General features: G+C 45.0%; 1 long non-coding RNA gene across 1 annotated transcript; it reads left to right on the forward strand.

The window, feature by feature from the left end:
* The first annotated feature begins 1,298 nt into the window (after nt 1–1,298).
* On the forward strand, nt 1,299–23,227 carry LOC134199893 (uncharacterized). Its single transcript, XR_009974561.1, has 3 exons — nt 1,299–1,599; nt 21,797–21,919; nt 22,311–23,227. It is a non-coding gene; the product is annotated as an uncharacterized LOC134199893 (long non-coding RNA).
* The last annotated feature ends 823 nt before the right edge of the window (nt 23,228–24,050 follow it).

The raw sequence follows: 24,050 nt of genomic DNA on the forward strand, positions 1-24,050 counted from the left end.
TTTGTTGGTGGGTTAAAGACTGTTAAAATTCATCAAAGGGTTACTCATCGGGGCTTAGTGACGTAACGACATTTTCACATAGGGCTGTCAACTGATGAAAAAATAATCGTATTTCCATAAATTCATGTTTTTATTTTAGCGGCTGAGCGTCAACGTTAAAATATTCAAATATTCTGACGGATCACTTGAGCCCCTGGCTCTGGGAGTTTGAGCCAACATTTCAGAATGGAAATAGTGACGTTTAAGCCTACTACATAAATATTCGATACCGCATGCGAGACTTCGTAGACTGATTTTTGTTACGTTATTAATAAAATTCAATATAATGTTCTAATGAAAAAGTCAAGTCTCTATAACAAATGAAAATTTTCCATCAAGCTTTGGTGGCTTGGTGACCAATTTGGCTTTGTGATCGTCGATGCAAATGTTGGAAATACGAATGCATTCAAGTTCTATTTAAATTATTTTTATTGTCGCTTTAATGAGAAAATCTGTGGTTTCTTTTTTTGTTGACATGAGTAAAAATCTAACCTGGTATTATGTAGTTTTCGGAGTGAAACCGGGAAACGGTAAGCTGCGGGGGCCCCGGATAGAACTTACAAAAGGCGCGAGATATAAGGTAAATTAGAAGAGTCGAAATCTACACAATATATAATTCCTACTGATTTCTGTGGCGCAGGTTGGGAATGAGTATTGGATGATGATAAAGCGAGAAGAACACGTAAGTCAAGATCAAGATTGCTTCAAGAGATGAGGTCGATGCTTAATGAGTGTTGGTTTGCAACTAAACGAAATAGAAGTTGTTCATGACCAAACAAAAGTATCGCTTGTGGTCTACAACGTGGTTCGACTATTTTACGTGAGAAAAATGTGTGTGTGTGTGTGTAAATTTTACTGTATTTTTGCTACCTTTTGTATTTACACCGAGAGGTTGAAACGCCGGATCATCGTGTCATGTGTTCAGGCCGCAGAGTGATATCTCGGCAGCTTTGACGGCAACACATTTTCAACAATTTTTCGTGAACATTTCTGGCACGGTTCAATTCGAATCATACCTCCGCGATTTTATTTAGCGCAAAAAGAAGAGGATCAATCGAAGTCGGTATAAAAGGTAGTTTAGATATATCAGGTTCATTTTTAGTACAATGGAAATTAGTGTTTGTCTTTTTATTACTTACATGGCGAGCCAATAGACAACAAATAATGTAAATGCCACCAACCTCCTTCAAGTTTTAGAGTACAACGTCTGTTACAGTACATCCTTCAAATCGAAACACATTTCTGATTCACGCCACTAATAGCCAGAGAGTAGTGGTACCCACGCTTGCGGGCTCATAAGATGCCCCACTAACAGTAATAATGCAAATTTTATATTTGTGTGTTTTGTTTTACACGATTTTGTTCCTTCGCTGTGGAAGTCATTCGTAAAAATTTGTTAAGTACATATTTCGTAGGAAAAATTAGTACCCGCCTGCGGGATTCCAACACCAGCATAGTCGCATCGACCGACACGAATGCACCGGGATCTTATCCTTTAGGCCACGACGACTTCAGATTTGGTAGTATTACGAGTATCAACACCACGCAAACAGTCTTAAGGTATGGATTTTTTCATCTAATGCAGTGATTATCAAACTTATTTCTTTTACCGCCCCCTTTGAAAATCAATTATTTTTCAGCGCCCCCCATTTTTTATACACCCCTAAAACTTTAAAACCACAATTCCATTAATTTAATTAATAAATGTTGTATTAATTTTAGTAAATGTAGTACCACGTAGTACATATATATTTGTAGATGCTATTATTGTTTCTTCATATTATTATATGTCCGTACATTGCTACAGAGCCTCTATTTACAAATTTGCAAAGTAAAAATGAATTCTTCTCATCAATATGTTTTTTTAAATTCAGAATTACCAAAATAAATTGCTAGTTCACTGTACTATTACTATGCTAATTTATTAGAACGAAACTATTTTTGTTGAATATCTTTCTCATTAATATAAGATTCTCATCATAAGATAATTAAAAATTTATATTTCGACTAGTAAATAATACTACTAACAATAATAACTTATTAAAGTACGAATAAGCTAAACCTGGAAGTCGTAGAGGATTTCATTTATCTGGGCTCCGTCATAGCTAGTAATGGATCCTCCGAAAAAGACCTCAGAAGACGAATCGAATCAGTATGGCAAAGAGAGCTATGTCCCAAATGGACCGTGTTTGGGTGGCATTTTTCTCTACGGCGCAGAGACTTGGATCCTCAAGAAAGCCGACCGCCAACGTATCGACGCGTTTGAGATGTGGTGCTGGAGGAAAATGCTCGGGATTCGTTGGACAGAACACAGAACCAACGAATCCATTCTTACCGAGCTCAATATTCCAATGCACCTCCGCACTACATGCGCGCGGAGGAGTTTCGAGATCTTTGGACATATCGCCAGAAAGAGAGGTGACAATATGGAAAAGCTGCTGGTAACAGGCAAGGTATGCGGGAGAAGGCACAGAGGCAGAAATCCAATGCGCTGGTTGGACCAAATACGCTCCACTCTCAATACCTCAGTCCACGTTGCTATCCACACAGCCGAGGACAGGCAGGAATGGCGCAAGATGATGCAGGAGAAAGTTATTAAAGGAGGCCACGACCCTCAGCACTGAGGATTATCGACGCAAGAAGGAAGGAAACTACGAAAAATAAATTAATATCATTTCGTATTATAGATAAATATGGGTGATTTTTCATAGAATTTTAGTTTATAATTTAGAACTGGTTCAAATAAAAACCGCCGCCTAAGTCAGCGTTTGTAATAATTAATATCTATACTAATATTATAAAGAAGAAAGATTTGTTTGTTTGTATTCAATAGGCTCCGAAACTACTAAACCGATTTGAAAAATTCTTTCACTATTTGGAAGCTTCACTATTCCCGAGTGACATAGGCTATATTCTTTTTTGAAAAAAATTAGGTATCCTTACTAAAACTCCAATAACCCAAGGTGTAAAAAAAATTTACCTAAAATATTATTTACGTCGCGTGCCCTACGAAAACTATTGATGATAGAATAAAATAATGTACTACGACTTTGTAAAAAACATTATTATTCACAAAAAGTGTCGCGACAGCATAATAATATTTATGCCGCAATAAGTGTTCTTTTATTTAAAAAATGCCCCTGGTAAGACACGGAGTGCCCCCTACCTTCGCCGACTGGTGGCTTCCTACTTGGAGGACAGATCGGTCACGTGTACTGAGCACGGTGGAATCGTGCACAGGTTCCCGGTCGTGCGCGGTGTTCCACAGGGGTCGGTGCTAGGCCCCCTTTTGTGGAATATCGGGTATGACTGGGTACTGAGAGGTGCCCTCCTCCCGAGCCTAAGCCTAATCTGTTACGCAGACGACGCTGGTCATGTCCCGGGGGGAGTTTTGCTGAGTTTTCTCGTATTGCCACCGCTGGGGCGGCGCGCGCATGTCATCGGCAAAATCAGGAGATTAGGCCTCGACGTGACACTCAGTAAAACCGAGGCCATATGGTTCCACAGGTCGCGGAGAGTGCCACCTGTCGATGCCCATATCGTGGTTGGAGGCGTCCGTATCGGGTCGGGGTGCAGTTGAAGTACCTCGGCCTCATTCTGGACAGTCGTTGGACCTTCCGTGTTCACTTTCAGAATCAGGTCCCTCGTTTGTTGGGAGTGGCCGGCGTGTTAAGCCGGCTTCTTCCCAACATCGGGGGGCCTGACCAGGTGACGCGCCTTATACGAGGCGCCCGCGTGGGGCCAGTCACTGGCCTTGGGGGTAGCGAAGTTGCTGCAACAGCCGCAACGCACCATCGCGGTCAGGATCATCCGTGGTTATCGCACCATCTCTTTCGAGGCGGCGTGTGTACTGGCTGGGACGCCGCCTTGGGTCCTGGAGGCGGAGGCGTCCGCCGCTGACTAACAGTGGCGGGCTAACCTTCGTGCCCGGGGCGTGGCGCGTCCCAGCCCCGGTGTGGTCAGAGCGCGGAGGGCCCAATCTCGGCGGTCCGTGCTGGAGTCATGGTCCAGGCGGCTGGTCGATCCTTCGGCTGGTCGTAGGACCGTCGAGGCGATTCGCCCGGTTCTTGTGAATTGGGTAAATCGTGACAGAGGACGCCTCACTTTCCGGATCACGCAGGTACTCACTGGGCATGGTTGCTTCGGTGAGTTCCTGCACCGGATCGGAGCCGAGCCGACGGCAGAGTGCCACCATTGTGGTTGCGACTTGGACACGGCAGAGCATACGCTCGTCGCCTGCCCCGCATGGGAGGGGCGGCGGCGTGTCCTAGTCGCAAAAATAGGAAACGACTGTTCTGGCATCGATGCTCGGTGACGACGAGTCGTGAAAGGCGATGCTCGACTTCTGCGAGTGCACCATCTCGCAGAAGGAGGCGGCGGGGCGCGTGAGAGATGCACAGGCCCGCCGCCATCGAGCGGGGTCCAGGGAGGCGAATCTCGCCCAAGCCCTGGCCCTCTAAGTGTTTCGGATCTCCCTCACATTTCGGCCTGGGGACCGGCGAAGGGGGCCTAAAAAGACGATGTGCAAGCTGATCTGCACACGTTTTAAGCATGAGCATCCGGGTGATGGAAGGCCGGCTATCCTTAACCCACGCTGGTTCTGACCCAGCGGGGTATTCCGTAGGATAGACCATTCTAACCGGCGCCATCTAGGCGGGCTTCGGACAGCCTGCCGACCGAGAGGGCTGGTGGTTGTGGCGCCGACGACCACCAGTCCAGCGTCCCGAGGGGGAGGGTGATGGGAGAGATGTGCTCCGCACTAAACGCTTTACTTTCCCTCCTTTGCCTTTTCATGAGCTCTGTCTCATGCGAGGTTTGGATGCTGGTTGTTGAGCGACAAGAGGTTTTAGTCGGTTCGACTCCGACATGCCCCGCCCTCCATCCCCAGTGAAGGGCGGAAGTCCAGTGATTTCCTCTTGACAAAAAAAAAACGTGTGGCACTCGGGAACTGCGGCGGTATAGCTATTGCATTTTTTATCAACTTATGACATTATAATTAGACAATGATAATTTAATATTAAAACAATAATAAAACAAGACCACGCTATATTAAACCTTAATAAAGGCAAAACCTTAACTGTCGCCTTCATACTCATAAGCTAAACCGCGCGAGAGAGAGATGGCAGACTTTTCATGATGCGCATGCAGTGTGACGTCACGCCACGCGCTTATTCACAAACACTACACAAGCGCAACGTGTGAATGTGTTGAACGCGAGCTACATGGTAGGCGGAGTGAGGGATGTTAGGTTTTTTTCGTTACGGAATTTCATGATTCGGTCGTCGCGCTCAAGGCCCGCGATAAAAGCTATGCAATAGCTTAAAAATGTATGAACTTGTAATAAAATCTCCTTGGCTATACTATTTGTATCTGGCTGGTTTTGGTATCATTAAAAGTTTAAGTTCGAAAGAAGATAATTCCAAATTAAAATTAGGAAGATGTGTGATTTTACTTATTTTTCGTACTGTCAAGATGAGTGAATCTAATGAAGATATTCGATACATTTTAAAATTTTACTACAAAAAAAGTAAAAAAGCAACGCCAGCTGTGAAAAAATATTGCGATGTTTATGCACCTAGTGCAGTGTCTGTGAGAGTAGCACAAATTTGGTTTAAGCGTTTTCAATCCGAAAATTTTGATGTCAAAAATGCACGTCGCTCTGGTCGCCCTATTACGGATAAAATCGATGCCATTTTTGAAAAAGTGGGGCAAGATCGGCATATCATTAGTTACGACGTAACTGAAGAACTGGGAATTGACCACAAAATAGTTATGGCGCATTTGAAAAAATCTGGGTACACAAAAAAGCTCACTGAAAGAAACCTAATGAGCCGCGTACTCATTTGTGATTCTTTATTACGACGTAATGAAACCGAACCATTTTTGAAGAAGCTGATAACTAGTGATGAAAAGTGGATCACGTACGACAAGAACGTACGAGAAAGGTTGTGGTCAAAGGCCGGTTAGGCTTCAAAGACTCTGGCAAAACTCGGGTTAACTCGCAACAAGGTGATGCTGTGTGTGTGGTGGGATTGGAAGAGCATTATACATTATGAGCTGTTACCACCAGGCAGGACCATCGATTCTGAACTCTACTGCGAACAAATGACGAGATTAAAGCAAGAAGTTGAGAGAGAGCGGCCGGAATTAATCAACAGAAGGGGTGTGGTTTTTCATCACGATAACGCTAGACCTCACACATCTTTAGCCACTCAGCAAAAATTAAGAGAGCTTGGCTGGGAGGTGTTACCTTGCACCTTCAGATTTCTACCTGTTTCGGTCTCTTCAGAACGCTTTAGGCAGTGTCAGGTTAACATCACGAGAGGACTGCCAAAACCAATTGTCGCGGTATTTTGATCAGAAGCCCCAAATTTTCTATAGCAACGGGATCATATCCCTACCTACAAGATGGCAAAAAGTTATCGAACAAAATGGTACCGACATACTTTACTTAAATGCGAATAAACTATATTAAAAAATGTTGTGAATGTTCTTAAAAAATGCGAAGAAACTTTTTCCCCAACCTATTATTATATAGAAATAAAATAGTAAGCAATGTTTACAATAAGTGAGCTGTTTAGGCTTACTTTACTATTTGACATTGGACGGTAATGGGTAAATTAAGTAAACGAAATTACAAATTTTACAGCGCCCCCCTAACCCACATCAACGCCCCCCATTTTTTTCTGGGCCCCTTAACGCCCCCCTCTAGGTTTCAAACGCCCCCCAGGGGGCGTTATCGCCCACTTTGAGAAAGACTGATCTAATGTGTGCAATTGTGAGCATTGCACGGGTCGTAATTGGGTTTTCATTAGTAGGTATATATTTTATATCTCTTACGTTCATATTACGATTACTGAAGGACATTTCTAGGTCATTTCATATCAGTGCTCAATATCAGCTGTCACAAGCTGTAATTTCCACAATCATATATAGAAAAACCCGTATTTTTCTAATAATTATTTAGTCAGTTAAAATGTGAAAAATTCGAACGATGTAGATGCATCTTAAATCAAGAAGTCGTTACAAACTCGTTTAGTTACCGAGCCACAGTCGTTAACCTTTATGCGTTTATCCAGTTGCTATTATATAAGTACATACTACGAACTAGGTTAATAAACCTGACAATAATAATTAAACTAAGTTCATTATAATATGATTGAACCCTAACATTTTGTATTTTGAAATATAATAGAATGTTTTGAAGATAAAGTATAATCGGTAATAAGAAAGAAAGGTAATAAAAATTGTAAATTTGTAATCACAATCTGTATTATAAAAAATTATAAGTATTTTTTTGGTGTCGGTACATTCATCACGGAATTTGAAAACTCTGTGATGTGTAAACGAACTATTGTTATATCAATTAAAAGTAATAGAAGACGTGAAGAAGTGTTCTCTACACTCATTAAAGTCATTTCAAAAATTGCATCGCAAGTATGTGAATTTCTTTGCAAAAGAAGCCGATAATTTAATTGTATTATACAAATCTGAGAATCTTAAAATCCGCTCCTAGAATTTCTTTTTATTATCTTTCAATTCTTATTTCTACATTTTAGTGACTATAGACTTTGTGTTATCAATTGGTTCCGGTAAACTTTTAACAAATTGAGCGGGTCTGCCCATCTAAAGTATTAAATAAAACAAATCAAAGGTTCAAGAGAATACTTTTTTCGACTACACATAGAACCGTTGCACAATCAACAAAATCACCCTAAGATCTTGTTTCATCAGTCCCGGAAACGAAGAAATACGTGACTACAACAAGTACGCGGAATAGTAAATAATGTTCTCGAAACACACAATATCAATGGTAACTGTGGTTTCACAATACCAGTTCGAAACTTTTGGTTGAATTGTTAAATTTCGTTTCTGGAAGGATCCTACTCTGCGCCGCAGCGTCCTCACTTCGTAACTAGAATTTAATTATGGATATCTGGAGACTGCGCTGCACAGCTTGTAATAAGGTGTTAACTTCCCTGCTGTGTTTTGGTGTGTATTTATAATATTTGTACTAAAGCCACATATCGAGTTCTATAGTTGAGTAAATGGAAGTTTTAGTGGAAATATGTTATTTTAAATTGTTTTCTTCATTTTGTTTCTTATGTTTTAGTCAGATTTTTTAACAACCACAATTTTGTAGATGGTGTCCATAAATGCGCGTTGACCGCTTACCCTTCTTTGGAAACGTTGGCTACACGATAAAAAGCCATGTGTTATGATAACGAGGGATGCCACTGAGATTTAAATTAGTAGACAGGCACTAGTTTTATTCACGAAAGCGTGTCTAGAACGTCTTCAAAAAAAAAAACACCGGCAGCCAGTTTTTGTAATCTAATTTCTTTTTTTAATTTCAAATAACGCAGAGAAAATGAACAGGACGGTGTTAAATAGCCATACTTGTTTTCAAAAGCAAAAAATAGCTGGATGAAAAATCAAAACGAAATATTCATGAACTTTATTTTCTAGGTGCAATTTATAGAAACTATTTTTCTTCCTGCCTTTATCCCATCATGTGGGGCTGGTGCAGCATATTGTCTTCTTTTTTCATTCAGGCCTATCATACGACACCTCTGTGCTCACACCTTTCTCTCGGATATCCTCTATAGCTATATCGCATAGTCCCTCCAAGTCTTTTTAGGACGTTGAACTTCATAGGCCAACAAAACAAAAATATATTTTAATACACGTACCGGATTCTATACGATATGGAAAACAACTTCATCTCTTCATAGAAAAAAAAACCTGTTATTGCCAACAGAATTCACCATTTCCTCTTTTCGTCCGATTCGATTAAAAAAAAAAGCATAAAGGAATAAGTGAAAAACAATGGACGGCTTTGATTAATGAAATTAAAAAAAATCGTTTTCAGCGACTCCACGGTTCGAAGGAATGTTTTTGAATGGAGCGTTACATTAAAAAGATAAGGGGGGGTTCTATAAGCTTAGAGACCCGGGTGAAGTCCAGTCCAGTCATCTTTTCTCACGAGTATTAATAGCGATTTGAAACAGAGTTGGTGATTCTGCATAATTTTACCAATGATTCATCTGTTTGCCTAATGGAATAATCAAGTAGAAGCAATCGGCCCGTTTCGGTTCGATGCCGTGAATTTATCGGGGTTCAGAGCACGTTATTCAACGGATATCATATTTTTTGTGCTTATCGCCAGTCGCTAATTACCTGTGCGGACTTCGTTTGTTTGTATTGAATTTTCCTCCGTTTTTATTTCGTTTATCCAAGTAAATTATGTATAATATATACGAGTTCGGTAAAACGTAACGCGTGCTTGCTAAATTAATTTTCAAAGGATTTTTCGAGTTGTTTTACAATTGGCTTGAAGTAAGCTTGCCTTGTCTTTTAGTAAGTTTGTGCTTAGGTTAGATTAGATTATCTTAGAATCTTAAAAAGAAACATTAATAATTAGCTGGTAGCTAGGTAGTTTTAGTGGGTAGTTAGAAGAAAATAACTCAGTATACATTCGGTATTTGACCGCAGTTATAGCTCTTAGACAGTACTTATAAGATAATTGTCGACCCAACTTTAGACATTAGGGTAAAATTCAACGCAAAACAAATTGTAATCGAAAATCGATCGCAATGCCCCAATGATTATCTTATCTGTATATCGATTGCACGCTTTGCGACTCTAATTTGATATTTCCAGAAATAGAAAAAAATATTAGGATATTTTCTATATATTACACCGTTATATTATAAGCATCAAAAAGCTTCCTACATCCAATATTATCTTATACCCTTATTTGATTGGGAACGTCAACTACAACTGTTTTGCTGACAACAATCGGATAAAGAGCTCAAAGTAAATAAATAATTTGCAAGCGTTCGATTTCTAGATCTCGTATGCTCTTGGATGTAAATATTTAGACTATATTCTATAGACTATAATAATATATTATACTATAGATTTAGACTATCTATAGACTATACTATATATACTATACTATACTTAGACAATATGCTTAGACTATATTCTATTTGTTTAGCAATTTAGGTCTAAATCATTCCATATACCAATATAAATATCTATTTTATTTACATTAAAAAGTTTGTTTTTACTAAATATCACGAGTAGATTTATCATTATATTAACAGCTTTGTAATAAAAATACAATGAAAACATGAATTTAGTTAGCATAAAATACATATTTTTATAACAATAAAAGTATATTTAAATACACGAATACAATAATAGCCTCTTTCTTAGTAGGAAAATTTGTACTAAATATATTCCAATTCGAAATACGGACAACTCCTTTATTTTAAGATGGGAAGGTAGACAATTAAATCCAATTGAAATAATATACATATGTATGTAGGCGTGTAGGTAATCATTGTATCGAAATTTGTTTCGAATATATTTATATCGATTTTAGTTCATTAATATAGATTTTTTTTTTTTTTTTTTTGGTCAGGAGGAAATCGCCGGACTTCCGCCCTCCCCTGGGGGTGAAGGGCGGAGCATGTCAGAGTCGAACTGACTAAAACCTCCTGTCGCTCAACAACCAACGTCCAAACCTCGCATGAGACAGAACCCATGAAAAGGCAAAGGGGGGAAAGTGAAGCGTTTAGTGCGGAGCACATCTCTCCCATCACCCTCCCCCTCGGGACGCCGGACCGGTGGTCGTCGGCGCCACGACCACCAGCCCTCTCGGTCGGCAGGCTATCCGGAGCCCGCCTAGATGGCGCCGGTTAGAATGGGTTATCCTACGGAATACCCCGCTGGGTCAAAACCAGCGTGGGTCGAGGATAGCCGGCCTTCCATCACCCGGATGCTCTTGCGTAAAACGCGTGCAGAGCAGCTTGCACGTCGTCTTCTTAGGCCCCCTTTGCTGGTCCCCAGACCGACGTGTAAAGGGGACCCGAAACACTTAGAGGGCCAGGGCTTGGGCGATATCCGCCTCCCTGGCCCCCGCTCGACGGCGGCGGGCTTGCGCGTCTCTCACGCGCCCCGCCGCCTCCTTCTGCGAGATGGTGCACTCGCAGAAGTCGAGCATCGCCTTCCACGACTCGTCGTCGCCGAGCATCGATGCCACAACACTCGGCAACGACAAGTCGTTTCCTATTTTTGCGACGAGGACACGGCGCCACCCCTCCCATGCGGGGCAGGCAACGAGCGTGTGCTCTGCCGTGTCCAAGTCGCAACCACAATGGTGGCACTCTGCCGTCGGCTCGGCTCCGATCCGGTGCAGGAACTCACCGAAGCAACCATGCCCAGTGAGCACCTGCGTGAGCCGGAAAGTGAGGCGTCCTCTGTCACGATTCACCCAGTCCACAAGGACTGGGCGAATCGCCTCGACGGTCCTACGACCAGCCGAAGGATCGGCCAGCCGCCTGGACCATGATTCCAGCACGGACCGCCGAGATTGGGCCCTCCGCGCTCTGACCACACTGGGGCTGGGGCGCGCCACGCCCCGGGCACGAAGGTCAGCCCGCCACTGATAGTCAGCGGCGAGCGCCTCCGCTTCCAGAACCCAAGGCGGCGTCCCAGCCAGTACACACGCCGCCTCGAAGGAGATGGTGCGATAGCCGCGGATGACCCTGACCGCGATGGTGCGTTGCGGCCGTTGCAGCAACTTTGCTACCCCCACGGCCAGGGACTGGCCCCACACGGGCGCCCCGTATAGGGCCATTGACCGCACCACCCCTGTATAGAGACGGCGCGTCACCTGGTCAGGCCCCCCGACGTTGGGCAGAAGCCGGCTTAACGCGCCGGCCACCCCCAACAAACGAGGGACCAGATTCTGAAAGTGAGCACGGAAGGTCCAACGACTGTCTAGAATGAGGCCGAGGTACTTCAACTGCACCCCGACCCCAATACGGACGCCTCCAACCACGATATGAGCATCGATAGGTGGCACTCTCCGGGGCCTGTGGAACCACATGGCCTCGGATTTACTGAGTGCCACGTCGAGGCCCAATCTCCTGATTTTGCCGACGACATGCGCCACCCCAACGGTAGCAAGACGGGCAGACTCAGCAAAACTCCCCCCCCGGGCCACGACCAACGTGTCGTCTGCGTAGCAGATTACACTCAGGCCCGGGAGGAGGGCACCTCTTAGCACCCAGTCATACCCGATATTCCACAAAAGAGGGCCGAGCACCGACCCCTGTGGAACACCGCGCACGACCGGGAATCGGTGCACGATCCCATCATGTCCGGTACACGTGACCGATCTGTCCTCTAAGTAGGAACCCACCAGCCGGCGAAGGTAGGGGGGCACTCCGTGTCTTTCCAGCGCCCCCCCTATCACGGACCAGGGCAGGGTGTTGAACGCATTGGCGATATCGAGTGATACCGCCAGGGCCACCCCGCCCCTGGAGACGGCCTCCTCCGAGAGGGCCCGCACGCGAAGGATCGCGTCTACGGTTGAGCGGCCCTCTCGGAAGCCATACTGTTCCGCCGACAGATCGGGTCCCACCCCGGCCAGATGCTGGATGATGCGGGCCGCCAGAATACGTTCCAGCAGCTTGCCCACCTCATCCAGCAACACGATGGGACGGTACCCGGCGGCGGTATCCGCCGGGCGCCCCTCCTTTCTCAACAGCACGAGTCTGCCCGTCCTCCACGATGAAGGAAACCGTCCCGACTCGAGGCAGGAGTTGTAAAGCCTCAAGAGTCGGTCCCCCAGGGCACCAAGAGCCAAGCCCCAAACCCGACCATGGACGCCGTCCGGGCCGGGTGCAGTGTCCTTCGCGCACATTTTGCGTACGGCCACACGGAGCTCCGCCCCCGTTATATGGGGCACCTCAGCAGGGACTTCACCGTCGTATTCCGGCGGCGCGTCCATAGCGGGAGCGATAAATCCCTCCCGCTCCTGCGGGAACAGCGCCGAGACGATGTCCCGCAGCTGCTGAGGCTGGAGACGCTCCGTGATCGGGGGGGCCCATGGGCGCATTTTATTGCGCACCATATGATAGGGCCGCCCCCACGGATCCTCATCCAGCGTCTCCAAGAGACCCTCCATGTGTTCTTGGCTCTTCTGATGGCCAGCTGCAATGCCCTCTGCGCGACGCGAAATGCGCCGTGCAGCCGGACCTCTTCCGCCGCGAATGCAACCGGATCATTGCGTCGCGGCAGGCGGCGGCGGCGATGCCTGGCGCACTCGCGCCTCGCCCGAACGCACTCCACGCGGAGTTGCGCAATTTCGGGCGACCACCAGTACGCCTGGCGATCAGGAAGTCGAGGGCCGATCCGGGGCATCGACGCATCACAAATGCGACACATCGTGTCCCGGAACCACCCTGCCTCGCCCTCGACCTCGACCGGGTGTGGACGCATGGGCGCCCACGCCGCCACCATAGAGGCTTCCATCAGGAGCTCCTTATTCAGGCGCTTCAGTGCCCACTTGGGGAATGACCGAGACGCACCATGGGGGTGGTCCCTGTGGACGTCCGCGACTGCGGAGCGGGCGGAGAGATCAAACCGAATATATCGGTGATCTGACAGTGTCTCCGCCCCCTCCAAGACCCTCCAGTCGCGGATACGGCGCGCGATGGCCGGGCTCGCAAACGTAACGTCCACAATAGACTCGCCCTGCCACCGCACGCACGTCGCAACCGAACCTCTATTCAACAAACAGAGGCCGGTCACGTTCGCCCACCTCTCCATCAGCCTACCACGAGCGTCCGAGCGGGGGGAGCCCCATGCGACAGACTTCGCATTGAGGTCCCCCGCGAGAATCACTGGACGGGGAGCGAGACGGCGAGCAATCGCCCCGATCCCGTCCAGGAAATGCCCGAACTCGACAGTAGGCCTGTTTGGAGAGAAGTACGCCCCGATCACGACGGTCCCTTCCAACTGCACCGCGACGAAACCTTGGCCCCTGGTCACCATCGCCAGGGGGGGGATCGCCGCGTCTCTTCTTATGACTATGGCCGCCAGGCCGCCATCGTCCCCAAACCAGCAATCATTTGCCGGGGGAACGAAGTACGGCTCGGCGACCACAGCCACATCTATGGACCACTCCGCCATGCTCTGAGACAGCATGTCCTGAGCTCTGGCAGAGTGGTTCAGATTTCCTTGGAGGAAGCGATAGGTGCGGTCCATTAATGTTGGACTACATCCATCGCCCCCTCCCCTTCACCACTGCCCCCGCCCTCCGGCACCGGCGCCGCAGCGGGGATTACAGCGTTGGCCAGTGCTCCTCTGGCCAACCTTCTGTTTTGCCGACGCTTTGACTTGCGGCGCCGGTTGCGTTCGGTATTATTACCGGACGAAAAGCACGCCTTGCCTCCCGTTCGGTGGCTTGCCGTGCGCCCGGCCGCAGCACACAGAGCGCAATGCGGGGCAGCCGTGCAGGACGCCGCTTTATGTCCCGGCTGGCCGCAGCGGAAACACAGACCACTGCGGTCAACCGAGCTGGTGCACCTGGCGAGGCCGTGTCGCCAGGCGCGTGGTTCAAGCAAGTGCACGCGGGCCGCTATCCAGCCCACGCGCAGCATGCCCGGATTTCCCGAAGGTCTCCCGGGAGGAGGAGCAGCCAGAGAGGCGGCCGCTTCCACCGGGCAACGCACCCACACCGAGCTGGCCCCGGTATAACCGCGGCGCGGCTCGCCTACTGTTACATTTTCCAGTGCGCATTTGCCCTGGGCAGCGACGGCCGCCGTCACCTCATCCCTGGTGGTGCAGTCGTCCAGGCCGGTCACTCTTAATTCGGCCATTTTTACCGGCCTGTGCACCCGTACCTCCTCCTCAGGCAGGACCATACGGAGCTTCGCCGCCAGACGCTCCACGATGCCGGAACTATCGGCACCAGGACATTCTAGCAGCTTGGCCCCGTTGGCCGTCTGCCTGCAGCGGAGGCCCTCCTCCTCCGCCCCGATCTCGCCCAGGTCAACTGCCGCACGCGCCCGGGCAATGACATCTCTGTATGTCATGCCCTTGGCTTCAGCGGCTGGCAGTAGGGTAAGAACCACTGCCGTCGACCGAGGCGCGCGCGGCAACTTCTTTTTCTTCTTGTTTTTCTTGGCGGCTACAGGCGCTCGACCCTGTTGGGGTGCACCCTGAGCCACCATGGCCGCCGGCGCTCTAATCGTTTGAGGAACTGCCGGTGGGGCCTTTTTGGTACCCCGCCGGGCCACCACGTTCCACCCCTCATCCATATCTGACGGGGGCGGAGGCAGCGGACGGGACTGGGGTGCTTGTAGTGAGGGCTTCGCGTTAGCGCGACCCCCTCGCTTGGTTCTATCCCGTCCCGGGCCCGACCTGGTGACCGGAGCCCGTACGGGAGCAGGACGAGCGGCCAAAGCACCCGACACCGCCGGCCGCCTAGCGTCAGCCGAGGTAGAGACTTTCGCCTCGAGAGCCGCCAACCTGCCGCCCAGCCTTTCTATTACAGCCTGGATGGTGCGGCTGATGACCTCTTCCAGGCTGAAGTTTGTTGGTTGTAGCGGAGCCAACATCCGTGGCCCCGCGAGTGCTTGCTGTCGCTCGGCGGCGGTCGTCTCCCTAGAGCGCGGCGACGGGAGACGCGGCCTCTGCTGTGCCACACGCGGTGGCGGCAGCACAGGCCATCGGTCGCCAGTCAGCGCCGGGGGACGGGGACCTCGAGGGGCTCCAGCGACCTAAGGCGTCGCTGCGCCATCATTGGGCTGCTGCTGTGCTTGAAGCTGTGCTCGAAGCCTCGAATTCTCCGCCATCAGCTGCACTACCTGGTCATTGGCAGAAGCAACCGAAGGCAGAACCTTCGAGACTTGCGAGACCACTTCTCGCAGTTTACGGCCAGCGGCTTTGGTCTTGGTGCCGTTGGCCGCATATGTTTTGATGGTCTTCATGGCCCTATCTATGACCAAGGCAGGGTCCTGAAGGCCACCCTCTTCCTCCTCCATCGTCTGCCCGTCCAGTGAGGCGACAGACATCGACACTGATGATGGCGCCGGTGACGGCGCGCCCCTTCTACGGGCGGGTCTTCCTTTAGGGGGCGGCATCTCCTCCGCAGCAGATGCTGCATCGGAGACTACCAGCACTTTCTCCGGCGGGGCATCCGCACCAGAGGACGATGCTGGCTCCCCTACCCCCTCACGAGAGGAAACTCGCCAGGATTTCCTCTTCCGCCTGATCTTCTTGGCGGCTGTCCCTTTCGGATCAACTGCGCTGACGAGCGCAGAACGCGTCGAGCCAGCGCTGGCACACCTCGGTTCGACGGGTTTTCCGCTGCCCGTCGCACAGCCCCCTTCATCGTGGCATGCTTTGCCCCCCCCAGAATACGCGGGGCAGCGTGCTCCCACCGAGGTGGAAGCACGGAGGGATTCTCCACCTGGGGGGGTACCCTCCTGGGGTAATTTTTTTGTTAAGTCTGCCATCATTTGTGTTTTTCCTTTGATATTTAACCAGGGGTCGGTCCCCTGGGACGGCCCTCACGACTGGACTCCCTCCAGCCACTCATCTCATCACCGGGCACGTCACAAGCTTAAGATTAGGGCATTTTTTATAGAAGTTCGCATCCTCGCGGCCCCTGCTAGGCAGCGGCCCCCGTCTCCTACTCGGTAGGGATTACGGTATGCTTCTACGAAGCCATGCCGGTAAACCGGTACCCCCCTCTGGAGGGTCTTCCCCTGTAGCCGCCAAGAGGCAGCCGGGGACATGGCGACCAGCGACCGGAAGGGAGTGCCCTCCGGTTCACTTCTCATCCACGTGGGTCTACCATTACTGACAGACCCACCCGTCTGACCACGTTGTGGCCACGCCGGCGTACCGGTACCCCCCTCTGGAGGGCCTTCCCCTTTAGCAGCCAGAGAGCCGCCGGGGACATGGCGTAGCTCCAAGAGGGCTCCAGAAGGGAGCCCTCTCCCTCTTCACGCACCCTTTGTCTAGCAAAGGTGGGAAACGGGAACACGGTGTGCAGTCTTCTTAGTTCGCGGCACCCCTGTGCAGACAACGCTGCTCCACGGTATCGGGGTGCACACTTAAGCCCCACCGCCGCGACAAGGCGAGACCACGTTCGGTGGGGCATTAATATAGATGGATAGTTTAATTTAAGGTAATAATTTGAAAGTATACTCACTGTTATTTACATCAAATATGAAAATCGAAGTAAAAACATTATTAAATTTACTGTAGAACTAGCGACCCGCCCTCGCTTCGCTTCGGAAACATTAAATTTCATTATTGATAGGCGAAGCCCGCCATGTTGCGCGCGGTACAACAATAACTGCGGGTGACGCCGCGGGGCGAAGCTAGTCTAAAGAAAAGTAGCCTAAGTTACTCCTTATATCATCAGCTACCTATCAGTGAAAGTCCCGACAAAATCGGTCCAGCCGTTCCAGAGATTAGCCGGAACAGACAGACCGGCAGACAGACAGACAAAAATTGTAAAAAATGTTATATTGGTGTGTATGTACCGTATATACATTCATATGCATGTAGTAAAAAGCGGTTATTTCAATATTACGAACAGACACTACAATTTTATTTATATGTATAGATAATGTCAACAAAGTTCTAAGTTGCCATCGCCAGAGTATCCGGGATAAAGTGATCAAATGTCCGACGAATGGCCGTTTACTTGTAAGTGTATTGCACATGTAACGAACTGAAACGTATACGGACATCCGAAACGAAGATAACTCGGCGTAAACGATACATTTCACGAAACGGTATGTGCGCGAAGGACCGTCTTAAAGTGATGTCGTGATGTCTTTAATTTTGAGAAACTGGCTTTTAGTCAAGACACATAATGATGAAGGTTCATTATTTTTATAAAGTCTTTCAAATTTGATAATCAAATCTATTGATTTGGGCAACCTAACAATAATTATAAGTGGAATAAATCATGCAAGGTCATCCGGCTCCAAATTAGGAGACTGATATAGATACTCATATACGTTTAAATATATAAATATTGTTACGCCGGTAACGCCATCTATCGTCGATTAGTCGAACGAATATCGAAGAACCTAATAGCACCTAGAACGCTCGAGAAGTACAATGCCATCTATTGTCACATAGCGGAAACACAATACTAGAGATGTGTGGAATATTGGAGTATATAGCGGAGTATAGAGTGGAATATATAATAAAGTTGTAATCGGAACTACTCTAAGTGAAACAACGAACGGATCACTTGATGCGAAGCGGAAGAAGCGAATTAAGAGTTTTAAAGTGTTTGTTGAATGTTTTAAGTGTTCTAAGTGTTGAATACAGTTTTTAGTGGTACTTTGGTGAAATTTTATTTATCCCGAACCCCAGCGTGTAACAATATAAAACTCAGACAAAAGGCAAAAAAAAACTTTTTGTCACACGAATGTTTGCCCGATGTGAGAGTCGAATCCACGACTCTCGGCGCACCAGTCAGGGGCGCTAACTATTGCACCAGGGAGTCAGTATGAGTCTCGTAATGGTTTTTTATGGTTCTGTATAAGTAAGCGAGCTCAACGTCAGATCTGGTTTTAAGTGGTCACAGCAGGCCGTCAACAGCACAAAGGCGCCGCCCATCATTTGACCTGATTTCGAAGTCACTCCCATCTTTGAAACCCCTGTATACCTACCATCGCTCTGTCACTAGAAATAAACTAATTGACAGTTATTTAATATGAAAAACTGTTAACTAGGGTGACATTGATCTTTATTTAAGGTTGGGTTGCAAAGCGTCAAGATTTTTTTTATATTAAAATTACGATAGGCATCCTTGGCGTAATATGTATGACGCCTGGTGCACTCATACTCTTATCAATTCTTTTGAATCGCTTTTTACCAACATAGCACAATGTGGTTAATAAGAGTGTGACACGGTGAGTAAAAAAAAAGCTTTTATTGTGTCAAGAGTAAAATTGGCGGACTTCCGTCTATGCGTTGGGTGGTAGGCGGAGTATGTTAAAGTTGAACCGACTAAAACGACTTTCACACTACAGCCAATGTCCCTCAGGTGAGGTAAGGTGAAGATGATGTATGTTACGAGCAACGCATCCTTCTCCGTGACCCTACTCGTACGAGACGGAGAATCTCGTCTTCGGCCAGCAGGCCTCTCCGTCAGCGGGTCATTGAAGACCGTATAGATAGGGGCCAACATTGTCCTTATATAAAATATGCAGCACCAAACAGGCCACCTAAAATAGGGGCATAGCCGTTTTTCAGTATAATTGGTGCTTTTATTACATATTTCAAAGTTCGGTCACTATTACATACAGAATAGAGATGGAAGAAAGTAGGATGAAAAGGTTGCAGCTTGAAGAGCAGGTTGTATCACTATTACCTATTACTATCACTATTCACTCCACAGAGACATGTATAGTTTGACATTCGGTTTTTTTTTTGGTAAAATATTACATACTAGAATTTAGTATACTATGCTATCTCTATAACAACCGACTCTGTGCTGTAACAAAAACGAATTGTCTTATTATTTTCAATTTGAAGTTCTAGGAATAAAAGGACATCAAAATGTCTACGTTTGTTGGGTCACCCACGTCATTTGGATAAAAACATTTGATCACAACCAAAAATATTCAATAAAGTAGTTCTTATCAATATTATCTATTTTAAGTCCGTCTTCTAAATAACGATGTTGAATATTCATAATTCGTTCACATTCAATTGTGATTAGCATAATTAAAGTCGATAAATTGGAAATAAGTTTCGTGTTAAAATAAAATGAAGGCAAATATTGAAGCGCGCTCTTTTGATAACAAAACGCCATGGAGCCACTCGTAAAATCAACATAATAAAACAGTATAATCTAAACTAGATTTTTCAGCTTCCAGAAAGCTTTGGATCACTAATGCAAAATTGGATTTCGCGGTCCATTAATTTTCAATTTGCGTGATTGCAATTTTGGAGATTCACTCCACCCAAAGACGTCTGGATCGAGGACAGAAAATAACAAGAAGGCTTAAGGAATAGATTGGAATGAATGCCGTGCTTTCTTCAAAGGAAATGATAGTTGAAACGTATTGAGCCATAGAAAATGATATATTACAATAGAATAAGCTACAAAAGATTTCGAACCTTAGATTGCTAATAAATAAAAGGCAGTTTGTTGTACATTTATTTGCTGAATTTAACGAAATTACAATGACAGACGAATGTAGGTGATGCTATTCACGTTTTACAACTACTACTATCAATAGGATGCGATATTAACCTGTGTTAGAAAATACACAAAGGGTCGCATCCTTACAGTCACAGATAAATTTGCCTTTATTTAAAGCAAGCTTCGCATTCGTTTTGTACTTCTTATTAGACGTTAGGTCGTGTCGATGTAGTTATGTTCCGAGCCATTTGTCGGAGGGACGTTTAAACGACGAAAAAACGTGACAAGAAAACAGAACCGTCACATTAAGCTTTCTTTATTGTGCGCCAAGTTTCCGTTTTGTTCTGTGTGCACAGTGAAACAATTGTAATTTTCGATTCGGCGCGGATAGCAAATTATTCGGAGGTCACGGAGCTCTAATGAAAAATTTCCTGTTCGGTCTTACAAATAGCTTTAGAGGTACTTTAAGAATTCTATTTGGACGTAAAAATTTTCGAACGCGTTTTTCCGATGAATATTTTATATGAGAGAAGGTAATGAATTAGGTTATGGTTGGTCAGTTGCACGCAGTAAATATTTTATTACAAACATATCTTGGAGAAAAGTAGCCTATAAGTTATTCTTATATAAGATATTTAATCCTTGTTACTATTCAGAGTTTGGTATTAAGTATACCTACATTAATTTTAAATTATCCCTCGGTGACATTTATCAGCATATTTTGTATATGAAACAAATAACTACTGTAACTCCATTGCTTTACGGGGCGTTTTGTCGTTGTATAACCAATGCAATTATTCCAACTTTAGTGATACAATATATGCTAAAATTTAGTGGCAAATTAGTATCGAGAAACAGATAATTCAAAATCGTATTCCCCATTATGATCTCTCGAGTACTTATTAGTACTGGTAGTGGTATTGTTATAGGTACTAGTAGTTTTCGATGACGTTATGTATTATTACAAATTTAAATTACTAAATCAGCAATTGACGCATTGGAACTCAGTATTTTTCATGTCAGCATCCTCTAGCAGTACTCTTCATTGAGCAACAGTGTGACAGGGTCCGAAAGAAACGTGGTAAATATCATTCATGTATTCAGAACTTTCAATTGAAAACACAACAAGAGTATGCTTCACAAAACATTACTCGGGAGCTTTTTATCGCTTAGTTTTAAACGAAAGCAACTGGCGTATGAAACTGGGTCACTGGTTTCTTCTATCGCAAGCGGACAGACAGACGTTGACGAGGAAAAGATTGGTTCTAGAGGTTTCTATCTATGTATCTATTCTAACTGTCGAACAAGATTCATTGCAATTTAATGTATCGATTGTTGATTATTAGGATTTTTTTTAAGCGCCGTTGTTTAACCTCTATTTTTATTGATCCATAAAAAAGCAAATTTAAAGTTTGACCATGATTGTCTTGAAAATTATACGGAATTATAGAAATGCCCAAATGCTATTTTTCATTCCTTACTAATGTACTAAGTTGTGTTCACGAATGGCTTCATCCATAAACGAACACGGTAATTAAAAAGAAGCTATGAGCTTAAGTACCACCGCTTTATATTTTTCTGTTACGAAGCAATCACACGTTGTGGTTTGTTGGGTTAGAAAGTCATTTTTCCATTGTTATTGTGCGCATCATGTGCTCATATTGCTGTTGGAGAACATTAGGAATAAATGCTTGACATCTAAATGCTTAAGCTCAGGGAGGCTGTAAGATTATCTGGACTAGTTGAGGACTAATGAATAGCTTTTCTTAGAGTATCTGGAAATTGGAGGAAGTTTAACGAGGAAGTTAAACTACTAGAATTAATGGCAGAAAGTATTAGTAGCTTCAAGATTAAGGATAATCAGATTCTTTGATTAAGAAATTTACAGCAAAGGTTAGTGATACAATGATTGACAAGATATTTGCTATTTACAAGCGATTAACAGCTGTTTTATAAATAACATACATTACTTAGCAAATACTCCGTCAGCACATGACCGATTCTAATATAATATATAAATACTAGCAATTCTAACATCAAAATTAAGTAGCTACAAACTTTGTAGCGATAATGTTTCTAAGTAATGAATTTTCCGTTTGTTAATTAAACCTGTGTAAAATTATTACTGTCAATGAGATTCATAAATTCTGGGCGACACATTTAAAACAGCCAATAACTTTTGACACTTTGATTTAAAAAAAAAATACCCATCTTAGTATAAGCCCTTGCCCTATAATTTGAAATACTGCACGATGAATAATATTCATAAATAAATTTTTTTTAGGTAATTTCCTCCTCCTTGCATCGTATTCCTCATTGCTGAGGGTCGTGACCACCCTTTTGTATCACCTTCGCACGCACGATTTTTCTCCATCCATTCTTGTCTCTGGCGGTGTGGAGGGCGTTGTGAAACGTGGAATCAAGAGCGGTGCGGATCTGGTCGGACCAACGTATTGGGCTGCGCCCCCGAGGTCTTTTCCCATCTACTTTACCAGTCACGATGAGCCTCTCGAGATTGCTACCATCCTTTCGTGCGATGTGACCAAAGTATTCAAGGACTCTGCGAAGACACTCGTAGGTAATTTAAATGATAGGATAATTACTACTAGAAATTGTTATGAACTAATTCTAAGAATACGTCGTTTGCATATTTAAATATTAACGAAAGATCAACAGCGTTATTAAATGGAACAGTACATTCGGTTTCAATTTCAGGGGCGGGCGTTCAAAAGCGTTTTGTTTTTAGATTGTCACTTTGTATTTGTACCTTGTAATAGGGAAAGCACGACGTTGGAATATATAATTTACTATTAACGGTATTTTCGGAAAACGAAGAAAGGATCGCTGAATCGGAAAGAATTTAAATATTAACGAAAGATCAACAGCGTTATTAAATGGAACAGTACATTCGGTTTCAATTTCAGGGGCGGGCGTTCAAAAGCGTTTTGTTTTTAGATTGTCACTTTGTATTTGTACCTTGTAATAGGGAAAGCACGACGTTGGAATATATAATTTACTATTAACGGTATTTTCGGAAAACGAAGAAAGGATCGCTGAATCGGAACGACAATTATGGAGCACGGAAGACTGTTTTTTTTTTAATTATATGCGATGGACATTGGAAGGATTCCTGTTATCTAACAAAAAGGTTCTATCGTTGGAATTTTAATGTTTGCAATTAATAAAACATTGTTAAAATAACCGCTTGCCTTTTTTCGGACTTAATATTTTCAAAGATTATATTTTCGTATTTTGTTTCATTTAGAGTGTTTCCTTGTATGTTTCCTATTCACTGGTTTAAAATAGCAGAACCCAGTACGTAGATTAATTGAAGAAAATTATTAAAATACTTTGTATTTTATAAATGAGGATAACTAAAGAAAACTCAAAGAATGTAAACCAATATTTTGATATTTATTCTGTCGGTCTATCTGTTTGTTCCCCCGTACATCTTCAAAACTGCTGAAAGGATTTTCATATACCTCCACAAATTGGTAGAGATTAGCGCAGAGTATAGACTTTGTTTATTTAAATTGGGATTTGTACAAAAGTACAAAAAAAAGGTAACTAGATATATTTTGAATTCACTTTTATATCTTTCCTTTTATGTTAGATGTTACATAGCAAATAATATTAATACGTAAGTGGCTCTGTCTGTGTGTTACGTTTTTACGTTCAAGTCACTGAACCGATTTAGATGAAATACGCTGTAGCAATAGTTTGAATCTGAGAATCTAGAAATCCTGGTAAAAATATATGCTACCTCTTATCTCACTACTGAGCAGAGGTCTCCTACCAGGCAGTATAATGTGAAGTTAACACAGACGAAGCCAACTATAAATATACACCGTAAATTCTTCCTAAACATACGTACAAGATTTATTTTTGAATACAATAGGGAACAGAGCCAAAACTCGTTTTGTGTTGGTTAAATTAATGGCACACCCCACATGTGATTTCACGTGACAATCGGTGCGAAAATGATAAAACCGTAATAATAATGTTGGCGAATGTAAAAGACGTA

Source organism: Bombyx mori, chromosome 12, assembly GCF_030269925.1.
Source record: "Bombyx mori chromosome 12, ASM3026992v2".
Lineage (NCBI taxonomy): Eukaryota > Metazoa > Arthropoda > Insecta > Lepidoptera > Bombycidae > Bombyx > Bombyx mori.